The sequence below is a fragment of the Giraffa tippelskirchi genome, chromosome 1, assembly GCF_054371585.1.
Source record: "Giraffa tippelskirchi isolate mGirTip1 chromosome 1, T2T-mGirTip1v1.2.pri, whole genome shotgun sequence".
Taxonomy (NCBI): Eukaryota; Metazoa; Chordata; class Mammalia; order Artiodactyla; family Giraffidae; genus Giraffa; species Giraffa tippelskirchi.
In genome coordinates, this window is record NC_137275.1 from 134,740,125 (window position 1) to 134,757,326 (window position 17,202).

The following is a 17,202-nucleotide window of genomic DNA, read 5'->3' on the forward strand; positions in this document are numbered from 1 at the left end:
TATTGGTGTTTTTCTTTCTGACTTACTTCACTCTGTATAATAGGCTCCAGTTTCATCCACCTCATTAGTACTGATTTAAATGCATTCTCTTTAAAAGCTGAGTAATATTCCATTATGTATATGTACCACAGCTTTCTTATCCATTTATCTGCCAATGGACATCTAGGTTGCTTCCATTTTTTTGAAAGAGTTCTAGAAGGATAGGCCTTAACTCTTCTCTGAGTGTTTGATATAATTATTCTGTGAAGCCAGCTGGTACTGGGTTTTTGTTTTGGGGGAGATTTTTGATCACAGCTTAAATTTCAGTGCTTGTAATTGGGTTGTTCATAATTTCTATTTCTTCCTGGTTCAGTCTTGGAAAATTGAACTTTTCTAAGAATCTGTCCATTTCTTCCAGGCTATCCATTTTATTGCCATATAGTTGTTCGTAATAGTCTCTTACAATCCTTTGTATTTCTGCATCGTCTGTTGTAACCTCTCCTTTTCCATTTTTAGTTTGGTTGATTTGATCCTTCTCTCTTTTTTTCCTGATGAGTCTGGCCAAAAGTTTGTCAATTTTGTTTATCTTCTCAAAGAACCAGCTTTTAATTTTATTAATCTTTACTATTGTTTCTTTCATTTCTTTTTCATTTATTTCTTCTCTACTTTTTATGATTTCTTTCCTTCTACTAATTTTAGGGTGTCTTTCTTCTTCTTCTAAATTTTTTTAGGTGTAAAGTTGGGTTTTCTATTAGATAATTTTCTTGTTTCTTGAGGAAGGATTCTGTTGCTATAAACTTCCCTCTTAGAACTGCTTTAGCTGCATCCCACAGGTTTTGAGTTGTGTTTTCATTATCATTTGTTTCTAGAAATTTTTTTATTTCCCTTTTGCTTTCTTCAGTAACCTGTTGGTTATTTAGAAATGTATTGTTTAATCTCCATGTGTCTGTGTTTCTCACAGTTTTTTTCTTATAATTGATATCTAGTCTCATAGCATTGTGGTCAAGAAAATGCTTGATACAATTTCAACTTTCTTAAATTTACTGAGGTTTGATTTGTTCCAAAAAATACAAGCAGCTCATACAACTCAATACCAGAAAAACAACCCAATCAAAAAGTGGGAAAAATACCTAAACAGATATTTCTCCAAAGAAGACCTACAGATGGCTAACATACACATGAAAAGATGCTCAACATCACTCATTATTAGAGAAATGCAAATCAAAAGTGCAATGAGATATCACCTCACATCAGTCAGAATGGCCATCATCAAAAAGTCTACAAACAATCAATGCTGGAGAGGGTGTGGAGAAAAGGAAATGCTCTTGCACTGTTGGTGGGAATTTAAATTGATACAGCCACTATGGAAGACGGTATGGAGATTCCTTACAAAACTAGGACTAAAACCACCATATGACCCAGGAATCCCACTCCTAGGCATATACCCTGAGGAAACCAAAATTGAAAAAGACTCATGTATCCCATTGTTCATTGCAACACTATTTACAATAGCTAGAACATGGAAGCAACCTAGATGTCCATCGACAGATGAATGGATAAAGAAGTTGTGGTTACATATCCACGATGGAATATTACTCGGCCATAAAAAGGAACACATTTGAGTCAGTTCTAATGGAGTGGATGAACCTAGAATCTATTATACAGAGTGAAGTAAGTCAGAAAGAGAAAGATAAATATTGTATTCTAACACATATATACAGAATCTGGAAAATGGTACTGAAGAATTTATTTACAGGGTAGCAATGGAGAAACAGACATAGAGAATAGACTTGTGGACATGGGGAAAGGGGAGGAAAGGGTGAAATGTATGGAAAGAGTAACATGGAAACTTACATTACCGTATGTAAAATAGACAGCCAATGGTAATTTGCTGTATGGCTAACAAACTCAAACAGGGACTCTATATCAACCTAGAGGGGTGGGATGGGGAGGAAGATGGGAGGGAAGTTCAAAAGGGAGGGGATATATGTGTACCTATGGCTGATTCAGGTTGAGATTTGACAGAAAACAACAAAATTCTGTAAAGCTATTATACTTCAATTTAAAAAATTAAAATTCTGTAAAGCTATTATACTTCAATTTAAAAAATTAAAATAAATAAAATATGATGTTTTCAAGTTAGAAATGTATTTGAGATATAAGCTTTGTTCTAAGAAATGACCTAGCCTTTATCTCTTCGTGAAAGCTTAGTATGTTTTCCTCCAACTATATGTGGAGAGAAAGTATTGACTTTTGGTTTTGATCTATTTTTGATTCCTGTATCTAAAATGCTCAATAAATTTGAAATAAAATAATCTAATTAAAATTTCATAATTTTTCAATATTAGTTCCTTTTTGGGGCTTCCCTGGTAACTCAAGTCACTTGAAACATTAAGCTTCAATTAATCTAGTATTTTCGCAATACATATTTCACACATGGTTAAGCCACATCATTGAAATGTTAAAAGATTTCTGGAAGGAGTCTATACTTGGCAAAAGTAGAATATAAAAATCCTGATTTGTGTATACACTAACCCCTAGATATCTAACTTTCTGAAAAGTAGCCATACAAACCTAAAGGAATTTTCCTTTCTTCCATTTCTTTATGGAATAACAATGTCTTTATTATTTTACACCTGGAAGAGAACTTGGGGAATAGGGTTAATATCATATCTAGTGACCATAAAGTAAATGCAATAAAACAACTACTTTATAAGTACTAAAATAATCTCTGTATATTGACAACTGAAAATTTTACAGATAAATGACAATATCTTATTGACTGTTTTGATTCCAATAGAAAGAGAATTATATTGGCTGCCCAAACACTATCCGAATTGTTAAGATATGGTAGAGTGTTTGGTTTTTTGAATGCTGGTCAAAGACAAGTGCAAGAGATCAATTTCATAAACTTCTATACTGTGAAAAAGCATAATATGTTCTACAGATAGATCTGTTAAAAATCATGTCAATCTCTTTGAAATTTAAGTATAGAATATTATTATAAATTGATTAGAACAAAAGTTGCTTAGAGAACTTTGAGTATTCTAACAGAAATCAAGTGAATGAAATAATGGGCAAATCAGTATAGGAAAATGCAAATTGCATGTGAGAAAAAGACATTTTGAAACAGTAATGAGATTCATTTTGCCTACTAAGTTAATAATTATATAGAATATACTATTTTACAATAAAATATACATATCAGCAATAATAATGACCACCAGCGTTTTTGAATATACGAATATGTGGGACAATTCTTTTATTCCTAGTGGAACTATAAATTGGTATAATTAGCAAGAGTAATTTTTCAAGATATTTCAAAAAAAGAAATATACCCAATTTTTACCTAGAATTCCTATCTAGAGATATATTCTAAATAAATAATACAGGTGTTTATCTGAAAAAAATGAAATCTGAAAAAATCTTTATTGCACCTCTTTTGCCATAGTAAAAATAGGAACCTAATTAAACATCCAATAATTTCTTTATATAAAAGGGAAATACGTGTCTAGTTATAGAGTTTCAACATATTTCCCTTTTATATAAACATTTAAAATGACATGGAATAATATTTAATTATATGGTAAAATTCTCACAATGTAGTTTATTTTTAAAAGCATATTGCAAAACAATATTTATTACATTCACAAAAAGAAAAATATGTACACCAGGATATTAACAACAACTATCTCTATGTGAAAATTCATCAGTCTTCTTATATCTTTTGGACATTTATTTCCTTTGTTTTCTACAATGTTCTTTACTTTTTAAAAGTTCTTAGTAGGGATTATTACTTTTTTTAACATTATTTTTCAGAATTGAAATACATTCTTAAGAAACCCTGGATTCTGTTCATTTTTCATATGCATATTATATTTTATTCTTTTTTCAACTTATTTTTAAATTATTACAGATTCATAGGAAATGGTAAATAAATGCATGTGGTAGTTCTCTGAATCATTTTCCCAGGGTCTTCCAATATTAACATCTTTCAGAGTTATAGTACAATATCTAAACCAGAAAGTTGTTATTGGTAACAGCCAAAGCCACAGAGGTTATTTAGATTTTACCAGCTATATATATATACTCATCTGTGTGTGTGTGTGTGTACCTCCATGAAATTTTATCACATGTGACTTTGCATAACTACAACCACCACTAAGATACATGACTATACCATCACCAAAATTCTCCTTCATGTCATCCTTTTACAACCATGCATCTCCCCTGCCTCCATCACTTGGCAATTACTAATCAATATCCATCTCTATTCTCCTGTTATTTCACAAATGTTATATAAGTAGAATCATACAGTAGATACTCTTTTGAGATTGGCGTTTTTCACTCTATTTCCTTGATGTTCATCCAAGTTGTTGGATGTATAATAGTTCATACTCTTGTACTGCTGAGTAGTATCCCATAGTGGGAATACACAACAGTTGGTTTAGCCATTCACCACTGAACGACAGGTACATATATCCCAGTTTAAGGCTATTACAAACAAAATTGCTTGAAACTGTGTGTATAAGCTTCTGCCTGATGGTAAGTCTTCACTTCTCTGGAATAAATGTTTAAAAATTGCTAGCTTTTATGCCAAACTATTTGCCCTAATTGTTATATGACTGAACGTGTCTACCAGTAAAATATGACCAATAAAGTTTCTCCAACTTTGAAAAATAGGACAAAATTAGAGAACTTAACAATGTGTGATTTTAAAACTTACTTTAAAGGTAGAGTGATCAAGACAATATGGTAGTGATCAGGATAGGGATAAAGATAAATGGAAGAGAACTGATATTTCAGAAGTTACATTTATAATTTCAGTCAATTGGCTTTCAACAAAAATACCAAGACATTAAATAGGTAGTGGAGAGTCCTTTTACTAGCTAGTTCTGGGACAATTGAACAAAGTAAAAAACAAACCAAAAAAAGAACTCACATTCTTTACTCATATCATACACAAAAATTAAAACATATCATAAACACAAATGTAAGAACTAAAATAATAAAACCTCTGAACAACAATGAAAAAAAAATACATGAAACTCTTCATTACGTAGATAGAGTTAGACAAAGAATTCTTATATTCTTATATAAAACTCCGAAAGCATTTGTTACTTTAAAATTGGAAACTTGGACTTCCTTAGAGTTATAAAGCTTCTATTTCAAAACATAGCATTTAAAAAATGAAACAACAGTCCACAGGCTAGGAGGCCATACTTGCAAATAATATACCAAAATATTTAAAGCACAATAATATGAGAAACAACTCAAAACAGAAAATGGACATGAGAACAGACATTTCACCAAAGACAACATGGAAATAGTTGATAAGTGCAAGAAAAGGTGCTCTATATTATTTTTTAGTAGGGAAACAGTAACTGAACCACAATGCAATAATACCCAATAGAATGTTTATAATCAAAAGACAGTCAATAACAAGTACTGGCAAGAATATGAAGCATTCAGAGACTTCATACATTGCAGGGGCGGGGGGTGGGAATATAAGAATGTATAGTTACATGGAAAATATTTTGTCAGTTTCTTAAAAAGTTAAACATAAAGCTACCATATGATCCAGCAATTCCATTCCTAGGATTCTATCCAAGAGAAGTGAAAACATCTGTGCACAAAAGGCTTCTATGTAAATATTCCTAGCAGCATTATCCATGATAGCCCAAATCTGGAAACAATCCAAATGTCTATCAGCTGGTGAATGCATAAACTAAATGTTAATATAAAATAGGATAACTTCCAACAATGAAAAGTATAAAACACTAAAATATGCTACAATATGTATGAGTATCAAAAATATTATGCTAGATGCAAAATGTTGCATACTGTATGATCCCACTTATAGGAAATATCCAGAAAAGGCAGATTATTTATACTGTATTATTTATAAAGACTGGAAGTATATCATGATTGCCTGAGGATGATATAGGATTAAAAAATAATTACAAATGTACTCAAGAGAATTTTTTTTTAGTTATAGAGACATTAAAAAACTGGATTGTGGTAATGATGGTACAATATCACTAAGATTATCAAATTTGGACAGCCAACACTGGTGAAAATTTACGGTGTTTAAATTACACCTCATTAAAACACCTTTTGAAGTTAAAAAAAAAAAAATGTGCGCTGTCTCATGCCAGGAATTGTCATTGGGAAAAAGTAAGCACTAAAGTGGTTGGATGGGAGGCTGCAGATAGAGGGAAGAGTCTTTTTTTATGTCGAGATAATTTTCTTTTTAAAATTCTGAATGTGATAGGAGATACTTTAAAATGAAAGGGTAGTAGATAACATGATCAGATTTGTGTGGTAGAAAGCTCTTTCAGTGATAAGGATAATGGACTAGGCTTAGTCTATGAAACACCATAAGGACAGTACTGCAAAATCAGAGTGAGAAATGATGAGAGTCTGACATAAGGTGAAAATGTGGATATATTAAACAGAAATCAGCAGCAACAGGCCTGGATGAGAAATTCAATATCAAAGACTTAAGAGAAGCACCAAGGAAATAAATTATTATTTGTTTAGGAAACTAAGTGGATGATCATCATACGTTACCCAAATTAGGTAACATTGAGTACACAGGTATTCAGTTCAGTGGCTCAGTTGTGTCCTACTTTGTGACCCCATGGACTGCAGCATGCCAGGGCTCCCTGTTCATCACCAACTCCCAGAGTTTACTCAAACTCATGTCCACTCAGTAGGTGATGTCATCCAACCATGTCATCCTCTGTTGTCCCTTTCTCCTCTAGTCTTACATCTCCCAGCATCAAGGTCTTTTCAAATGAGTCAGGTGGACAAAGTATTGGACCTTCAGCTTTACCATCAGTCCTTCCAATGAATATTCAGGACTGATTTCCTTTAGGATGAACTGCTTGGATCTCCTTGCTGTGAAAGGGACTTCCAAGAGTCTTCTCCAACACCACAGTTCAAAAGCATCAATTCTTCGGCAATCAGCTTTCTTCACCGGCCAACTCTCACATCCATACATGACCACTGGAAAAACCATAGCTTTGACTAGATGGACCTTTGTTGGCAAGTAATGTCTCTGCGTTTTTATATGCTGTCTACGTTGGTCATAACTTTTCTTCCAAGGAGCAAGTGTCTTTTAATTTCATGGCTGCAGTCACCATCTGTAGTGATTTTGGAGCCCCCCAAAAATAAAGTCTGTCACTGTTTCTACTGTTTCCCCATCTAGTTGTCATGAAGTGATGGGACTGGATGCCATGATCTTAGTTTTCTGAATGTTGACTTTGAAACCAACTTTTTCACCCACCTCTTTCAATTTCATCAAGAGGCTCTTTATTTTTTGCTTTCTGTCATAAGGGTGGTGTCATTTGCATATCTGAGGTTATTGATATTTCTACCGGCAATCTTGATTTCAGTTTGTGCTTCATTCAGCCCAGAATTTCTCAGGATGTACTCTGCATATAAGTTAAATAAGCAGGTGACAACATACTGCCTTGATGTACTGCTTTCCCTATTTGGAACCAGAATGGTGTTCCATGTCCAGCTCTAACTGTTGATTCTTGACCTGCATACAGATTTCTCCAGAGGCAGGTCAGGTGGTCTTGTAGTCTCATCTCTTGAAGAATTTTCAAAAGTTTGTTGTGATCCACACAGTCAAAGACTTTGCCATAGTCAATAAAGTAGAAGTAGATGTTTTTCTGGAACTCTCTTGCTTTTTCGATGATCCAATGGATGTTGGCAATTTGATCTCTGGTTCCTCTGCCTTTTCTAAATCCAGCTTGAACATCTGGAATTTCACAGTTCACATACTGTTGAAGCCTCGCTTGGAGAATTTTGACCATTACCTTACTAGCGTCTGAGATGAGTGCAATTGTGCGGTAGTTTGAGCATTCTTTGGCATCGCTTTTCTTTGAGATTGGAATGAAAACTGACATTTTCCAGCCCTGTGGCCACTGCTGAGTTTTCCAAATTTGTTGGCATATTGAGTGCACCACTTTCACAGCATATTCTTTTAGGATTTGAAGTAGCTCAACTAGAATCCCATCACCTCCAGAAGCTTTGTTCATAGTGATGCTTCCTAAGGCCACCTGACTTCACATTCCTGGATGTCTGGTTCTAGGTGAATGATCATAACATCGTAGTTATTTGGGTCATGAAGATCTTTTTTGTGTAGTTCTTCTGTGTATTGTTGCCACCTTTTCTTAATATATTCTGCTTCTGATATGTCCATACAATTTTTGTCCTTTATTGTGCCCATCTTTGGATGAAATGTTCCCTTGGTATCTCACATTTTCTTGAAGAGATCTCTAGTCTTCCCCATTCTTCCCCCCCCCCCCATCTCTTTGCATTGAGCACTGAAAGGCTTTCTTATCTCTCCTTGCTGTTCTTTGGAACTCTGCATTCAAATGGGTATATCTTTCTTTTTCTTCTTTGCCTTTCATTTCTCTTCTTTTCACAGCTATTTGTAAGGCCTCCTCTGACAACCATTTTGCCTTTTGGCATTTCTTTTTCTTGGGGATGGTCTTTATCCCTGCCTCGTGTACAATGTCACAAACCTCCATCCATAGTTCTTCAGACACTCTGTCTATAGATCTAATTCCTTGAATCTATTTCTCATTTCCACTGTATAGTCGTAAGGGATATGATTTAGGTCATACCTGAATTGCCTAGTGGTTTTCCCTACTTTCTTCAATTTAAGTTTGAATTTGGCACTAGGGAGTTCATGATCTGAGCCACAGTCAGCTCCCAGTCTTGCTTTTGCTGACAGTATAGAGCTTCTTGCTCTTTGACTGCAAAGAATATAATCAATCTGATTTTGGTATTGTCCATCTGGTGATGTCCATGTGTAGAGTCTTCTCTTCTGTTTTTGGAAGAGGGTGTTTGCTATGACCAGTGCATTCTCTTGGCAAAACTCTATTAGTCTTTGCCCTGCTTCATTCTGTACTCCATGGCCAAATTTGCCCGTTACTCCAGGTATTTCTGGACTTCCTACTTTTGCATTTCAGTCTCCTGTAATGAAAAGGAATTCTTTCTTTTTTGGGTGTTCTAGAAGGGCTTGTAAGTCTTCCTAGAAGAATTCAACTTCTTCAGCATTACTGGGAGAGCGTAGACTTGGATTACTATGATACTGAACGGTTTGCTTTGGAAACGAACAGAGATGATTCTGTCGTTTTGAGATTGCATCCAAATACTGAAGTTCAGACTCTTTTGTTGACTATGATGGCTCCTCCAGTTCTTCTGAGGGATTCTTGTCCACAGCAGGAGATATAATGGTCATCTGAGTTAAATTCGCCCAGTTCAGTCCATTTTAGTTCATGATTCCTATAATGTCGACATTAACCCTTGCCATTTCCTCTTTGACCACTGCCAATTAGCCTTGATTCATGAACCTAACATTCCAGGTTCCTATGCAATATTGCTTTATACAGCATCAGACTTTACTTCCATCACCAGTCACATTCACAACTGGGTATTTGTTTTGCTTTCTCCATCTCTTCATTCTTTCTGGGGTTAGTTCTCCACTGATCTCAAGTATCATATTTGGCACCTATTTACCTGGGGAGTTCATCTTTCAGTGTCCTATCTTTTTGTCTTTTCATACTGTTCATGTGGTTCTCAAGGCAAGAACACTGAAATGGTCTGCCATTCCCTTCTCCAGTGGACCATGTTTTGTCAGAACTCTCCACCATGACCCATCCATCTTGAGTGGCTCTACAAGGCAAGAGCAGAGAAGCCCCAGCAAGATGGTAGGTGCTAGAGCATCAGCTGCGCGGTGCTGGAGAGACTTTGAGGAGATACCCCACGTCCAAGGGCAAAGGAGAAGCCCCTGGAAGATAGTAGGAGGGGCGAAATCACATTTAGAATCTAACCCCATACGTGCCAGAGACAATCAGAGGGCTCAAACAAACCTTGTATACACCAGGACCCAAAGACCCCACAGATATTGTAACAGAACTGTGTTTGAGTGTCTCCTATCGAGGTATGGATCAGCAGTGGACTTCCACAGGGGCAGAGGCTCTGGGTGAAGCAGAATTGGGTATGGCATAAGCCCTCTTGGAGGATATTGCCATTAACCCCACCATAGAACTGCCAGAACATACACAGGACTGGGGAAATAGACATTTGAAGGGGACAAACAGAACCTTGTGAGCACCAGGACTCAGGAGAATGGAACAGTGACCCCACAAGAAACAGACCCAGGTTTACCTGTGAGTACCTAGGAGTCTCCAGAGGAGGCATGGGTTGGCGGTGGCATGCTACAGGGTTGAGGGCACTGAGTGTAGAAGTGCCTGCATGGGACCTTTTGAAGGAGGTCTCCAATGTCTTCATTATTTCCAGCATAGCTTGGCCCCAGGTAAATAACAGGGAGGGAACACAGCCCCACCCTTCAACAGAAAATTGGATTAAGGATTTACTCAAAGTGGCCCCAAAATTAGAACAAGACCCAGTTTACCCCTCAGTCAGTCTCTCTCATCAGGAAGCTTCCATAAGCCTTTTATCCTGCTCCATCAGAGGGCAGACAGACTGAAAACCACTATCACAGAAAACTAATCAATTTGATCACATGATTCACAGCCTTGTCTAACTCAATGGAACTATGAGCCATGCCCTATAGGGCCATCCAAGACAGAGGGTTATGGTGGAGAGTTCTGACAAAACGTGGTCCACTGGAGAAGGGAATGACAAACCATTTCAGTATTCTTGCCTTGAAAACCCCATGAACAGTATGAAAAGGAAAAAACATAGGACACTGACAGATGAACTCCCCAAGTCAGTAGGTACACAATATGCTGCTGGAGATCAGTAGAGAAATAACTCCAGAAAGAATGAAGAGATGAAGCCAAAGCAAAAACAACACCCAGTTGTGAATGTGACTAATGATGGAAGTCAAGTCTGATGCTATAAAGAGCAATAGTGCATAGGAACCTGGAATGTTTAGGTCCATGAATCAAGGCTAATTGGCAGTGGTCAAACAGGAGATGGCAAGGGTGAATGTCGGCATTTTAGGAAACAGTGAACTAAAATGGACTCGAATGGGTGAATTTAACACAGATGACAAATATATCTCCTACTGTGAGCAAGAATCCCTCAGAAGAATTGGAGGAGCCATCATAGTCAACAAAAGAGTCCAAACTGCAGCATTTGGATGCAGTCTCAAAAAATGACAGAATGATCTCTGTTCATTACCAAGCAAACCATTAAATATCACACTAATCCAAGTCAAATGGGCCTTAGAAAGCATCACTACGAACAAAGCTAGTGGAGGTGATGGAATTCCAGTTGAGCTATTTCAACTCCTCAAAGGTGATGCTGTGAAAGTGCTGCACTCGATATGCCAGCAAATTTGGAAAACTCAGCAGTGGCCACAGGACTGGAAGAGGTCAGTCTTTGTTCCAATCCCAAAGAAAGGCAATGCCAAAGAATGTTCAAACTACCACACAATTGCACTCATCTCACATGCTAGTAAAGTAATGCTCAAAATTCTCCAAGCCAGGCTTCAGCAATACGTGAACCGTGAACTTCCAGATGGTCAAGCTGGTTTTAGAAAAGGCAGAGGAACCAGAGATCAAATTGCCAATATCCACTGGATCATCGAAAAAGCAAGAGAGTTCCAGAAAAACATCTATTTCTGCTTTATTGACTATGCCAAAGCCTTTGACTGTGTGCATCACAATAAACTGTGGAAAATTCTGAAAGAGATGGGAATACCAGACCATCTGACCTGTCTCTTGAGAAACCTGTATGCAGGTCAGGAAGCAACAGTTAGAACTGGACATGGAACAACAGACTGGTTCCAAATAGGAAAAGGAGTACGTCGAGGCTGTATATTGTCACCCTGCTTATTTAACTTATATGCAGAGTACATCATGAGAAACGCTGGGCTGGAAGAAACACAAACTGGAATCAAGATTGCCGGGAGAAATATCAATAACCTCAGATATGCAGATGACACCACCCTTATGGCAGAAAGTGAAGAAGAACTAAAGAGCCTCTTGATGAAGGTGAAAGAGGAGAGTGAAAAAGTTGGCTTAAAGCTCAACATTCAGAAAACTAAGAGCATGGCATCTGGTCCCATCACTTCATGGGAAATAGATGGGGAAACAGTGGAAACAGTGTCAGACTTAATTTTTGGGGGCTCCAAAATCACTACTGATGGTGATTGCAGCCATGAAATTAAAAGACGCTTACTCCTTGGAAGGAAGGTTATGGCCAACCTAGATAGCATATTTAAAAGCAGAGACATTACTTTGCCAACAAAAGTACGTCTAGTCAAGGCTATGGTTTTTCCAGTGGTCATGTATGGATGTGAGAGTTGGACGGTGAAGAAAGCTGAGCACCGAAGAATTGATGCTTTTGAACTATGGTGTTGGAGAAGACTCTTGAGAGTCCCTTGGACTGCAAGGAGATCCAATCAATCCATCCTAAAAGAGATCAATCCTGGGTGTTCATTGGAAGGTCTGATGTTGAAGCTGAAACTCCAATACTTTGGGCACCTCATGCAAAGGGTTGACTCATTGGAAAAGACCCTAATGCTGGGTAGGATTGGGGGTGGGAGTAGAAGGGGACGACAGAGGATGAGATGGTTGGATGGCATCACCGACTCGATGGACATGGGTTTGGGTAGACTCCGGGAGTTGGTGATGGACAGAGAGGCCTGGCGTGCTGCAATTCATGGGGTCACAAAGAGTCGCACACGACTGAGCGACTGAACTGAACTGAATCCAAGTCTATGCTCTGACCAGTAAATGCAGAAGAAACTGAGGTTGAATGCTTCTAGGAAGACCTATATGACTTTATTGAACAAACACCCAAAGAATTCCTTTTCATTATAAGGACTGAAATGCAAAAGTAGGAAGTCCAGAAATACCTGGAGTAAAGGGCAAATTTGGCCTTGGAGTACAGAAAGAAGCAGGGCAAAGGCAATAAAGTTTTGCCAAGAGAACGCACTGGTCATAGCAAACAAACTCTTCCAATTACAGAAGAGAAGACTCTACACACGGACATCACCATATGGTCATTACCAAAATCATATTGATTATATTCTTTGCAGTCAAACAGCGAGAAGCTCGATACAGTCAGACAAAACAAGACCAGAAGCTGACTGTGGCTCAGATCACGAACTCCCTAGTGCCAAAATCAGACTTTAATTGAAGAAAGTAGGGAAAACCACTAGGCCATTCAGGTATGACCTAAATCATATCCCTTACGACTATACAGTGGAAGTGAGAAATAGATTTAAGGGCTTAGATCTGATAGGCAGAGTGTCTGAAGAACTATGGATGGAGGTTTGTGACATTGTACAGGAGGCAGGGATAAAGACCATCCCCAAGGAAGGGAAATGCAAAGGCAAAATCGTTGTTTGAGGAGGCCTTACAAACAGCTGTGAAAAGAAGAGAAGTAAAGGCAAAGAAGAAAAAGAAGGATATACCCATTTGAGTGCAGAGTTCCAAAGTATAGCAAGGAGAGATAAGAAAGAATTCCTCAGTGATCAACGCAAAGAAATAAGAAAAACAATACAACGCGAAAAACTAGAGATCTCTTAAAGAAAATGTGAGATACCAAGGGAACATTTCATGAAAAGATGGGCACAAAAAGGACAGAAATTGTATGGACCTAACAGAAGCAGAAGATATCAAGAAGAGGTGGCAAGAACACACAGAAGAACTATACAAAAAAGATCTTCATGGTCCATATAATCACAATGTTATCATCACTCACCTAGAGCCAGACATCCGGGAATGGGAACTCAAGTGGGCCTTAAGAAGCATCACTATGAACAAAGCTACTGGAGGTGATAAAATTTCAGTTGAGCTATTTCAAATCCAAAAGATGATGCTGTGAAAGTGGTGCACTCAATATGCCAGCAAATTTGGAAAATTCAGCAGTGGCCACAGGACTAGAAAAGGTCAGTTTTCATTCCAGTCCCAAAGAAAGGCAATGCCATAGAATGCTCAAACTCCTGCACAATTGCACTCATTTCACATGCTAGGAAAATAATGCTCAAAATTATCCAAGCCAGGGTTCAACAGTATGTGAACTGTGAACTTCCAGATGTTCAAGCTAGATTTAGAAAGGCAGAGGAGCCAGAAATCAAATTGCCAACATCCACTGGATCATCGAAAAAGCAAGAGAGTTCCAGAAAAACATCTACTTCTACTTTATTGACTATGGCAAAGCCTTTGACTGTGTGGATCACAGCAAACTTTTGAAAATCCTTCAAGAGATGGGAATACCAGAAAACATGACCTGCCTCTTGAGAAACCTGTATGCAGTTTAGGAAGCAACAGTTAGAACAGGACATGGAACAACAAATTATTTCCAAATAGGGAAAGGAGTACGTCAAGGCTGTATATTGTCACCTTGCTTATTTAACTTATATGCAGAGTATATCATGAGAAACGCTGGCTTGGATGAAGCACAAGCTGGAATCAAGATTGCCGGAAGAAATATCAATAACCTCATCTATGCAGATGTCACCACCCTTATGGCAGAAAACAAAAAGGGACTAAAGAGTCTCTTGATGAAATTGAAAGAGGAGAGTGAAAACGTTGGCTTAAAACTCAACATTCAGAAAACCAAGATTATGGCATGTGGTCCCATCACTTCACAGCAAATAGATGGGGAAACAGTGGAAACAGTGACAGACTTTATTTTTGGGGGGCTCCAAAATCACTGCAGATGGTGACTGCACCCATGAAATTAAAAGACGCTTGTTCTTTGGAAGAAAAGTTATGATCAACCTAGACAGCATATTAAAAAGCAGAGATATTACTTGCCAACAAAGGTCCATCTAGTCAAAGCTATGTTTTTTCCAATAGTCATGTATGGATGTGACAGCTGGACTATAAAGAAAGCTGAGCACCAATGAATTGATGCTTTTGAACTGTGGTGTTGGAGAAGACTCTTGAGAGTCCCCTGGACTACAAGGAGATCCAACCAGTCTATCCTAAAGGAGATCAGTCCTGAGTGTTCATTGGAAGGACTAATGTTGAGGCTGAAACTCCAATACTTTGGCCACCTCATGCGAAGAGTTGACTCATTGGAAAAGACCCTGATACTGGGAAGGATTGGGGGCAGGAGGAGAAGGGGACGACAGGGGATGAGATATTGGATGGTATCACCGACTCAACGGACATGGATTTGGGTAGAGTCCTAGAGTTGGTGATGGACAGGAAGGCCTGGCGTGCTGCAGTTCATGGGGTTGCAAAGAGTCAGACACGACTGAGCGACTGAGCTGAGCTGAATTTCTGCCTGGTTTTGGTATTAGCAAAATGCTGACTTCAGAATGAATCAGGAAGCATTCTCTCTGCTCCTTTTTTTCTGGATGAGATTATAGAGATGTGCTGTCATATATTCCTTAAAAGGTTATTAGAATTCATGAGTGAAATTATTGTTGTCTGGTGCTTTCTGTTTTGGGAGGTTGTTAATTACTGAATCATTGTGTTGTGTGCCTAGAAGTAATACAATATTATAAACCATTTATACTTCAATTTAAAGAGTGAATTAATTTAATAAATTTATATAATATACACCTACTTGGTTTATCTGCTTTTTTCATATGTGAGATTGGGCAGAGTATCTCTGGTAAGTAATTGGTCACTTTATGGACATAGAGGTTTTGTAATATTTATTATTATTCAATGTTCATAGAATCAGTAATGATAGATCTCATTTATGATTTTAGCAATTTTATCTTTTTTTCTTGGTGAATAAACAATCTGTTTAATACTGTGCACTTACTTCTAAGTCATACATAGCTTTATCTGCAAATTTTCAAATATAGAGTGTGAGTTTTAAATACATTGGTATTTCACATGCAACATTAATTCTAAGAGTTTTTTCCTTCACTTTTTAAAATGGCAAGGCACAACACATTACAGGAAAATGTAGACTATGTAAGTGTGAAGCTAAATTAATGATCATAATGGATCATAATGATCATAATGGCTGCTGCTGCTGCTGCTAAGTGGCTTCAGTCGTGTCCGACTCTGTGCGACCCCATAGACGGCAGCCCACCAGGCTTCCCTGTCCCTGGGATTCTCCAGGCTAGAATACTGGAATGGGTTGTCATTTCCTTCTCCAATGCATGAATGTGAAAAGTGAAAGTGAAGTCGCTCAGTAGTGTCCAACTCCTAGCGACCGCATGGACTGTAGCCTACCAGGCTCCTCCATCCATGGGATTTTCCAGGCAAGAGTACTGGAGTGGGTTGCAATTGCCTTCTCCGATCATAATGGATCATACAACAAAATTTAAAATTCATAATAATTTGTAATCAATAACTTGCCTAATCTATAAGAAAAGGATTTGGGGTTTGTTTCAAGTTTAGGTTATTGGCAATAATGCTGTTCTAAGCATTCTCATACACAGCTCTTGTTGCATATGGAGACATTTTTTCTGTCTTATGTACAAGTAGGAATCAAATTTTGTAGAATTTTATATATATTGTAGTGTAGGAGTCAATTTTCTACTATTATCATATGGAAATCCAACTAATCCAGTATCCAACTGAAAATATCATTGATCCATTTTCTGAAGTATCATCTTTGTCATAAATCAAGTGCCTATATATATGTGATGAACCTTCTCAAGAGTCTATCCCTTTGGAGGGGTTCTCTTTGTTGATCACTGCTGGGAGCCAGCTCACGAGATCCCACCCATGACAGAGTCATGAGAAAGAGGACTGATTTGAGCACGGCTTCTCAGGCCTCGGGGATTCTCGAGAGGCTGCCTCAGCGCTCACCTTAAAAATTAGATCTCTCTTTCTGACGCTTGCTGTAATAGACCTCTTCTTGTCTTCTGTGACTTGGACAAAAGGCTTTTCCTGATTCTCTTCTGAAATAGATCAGTCTGAAACCTCAATCAACAAGACCCCTGAACGGTAGCACCCTAAATAAAATTATCTGGGATATAGAGTATGCTGATCTAAATTCCTTTTGCTAACATATTGGTTTGTTTAATAAATGTACCTGTGCCTTTGGAGCTAATGTGCATGACTGTTCCTTAATAATAAAACAGCATTGAGAGCCTCCACACGAAAAGCCCCTATGGGCACAAAACCCTTCGCAGGATAAAAGGCTTGTTGGGAAATATAGGAAATGTTGCTTTGTGAAACTGTTGCTTAGTCTATATTTACTTGCTATGTTTTTACTCTTAACGTATTTAGCCTATATAATAAAAGCATAATAGTTGAAGATTTATATAAATAGAAGTTCAGCTGTAATACAAATAGTGAGACA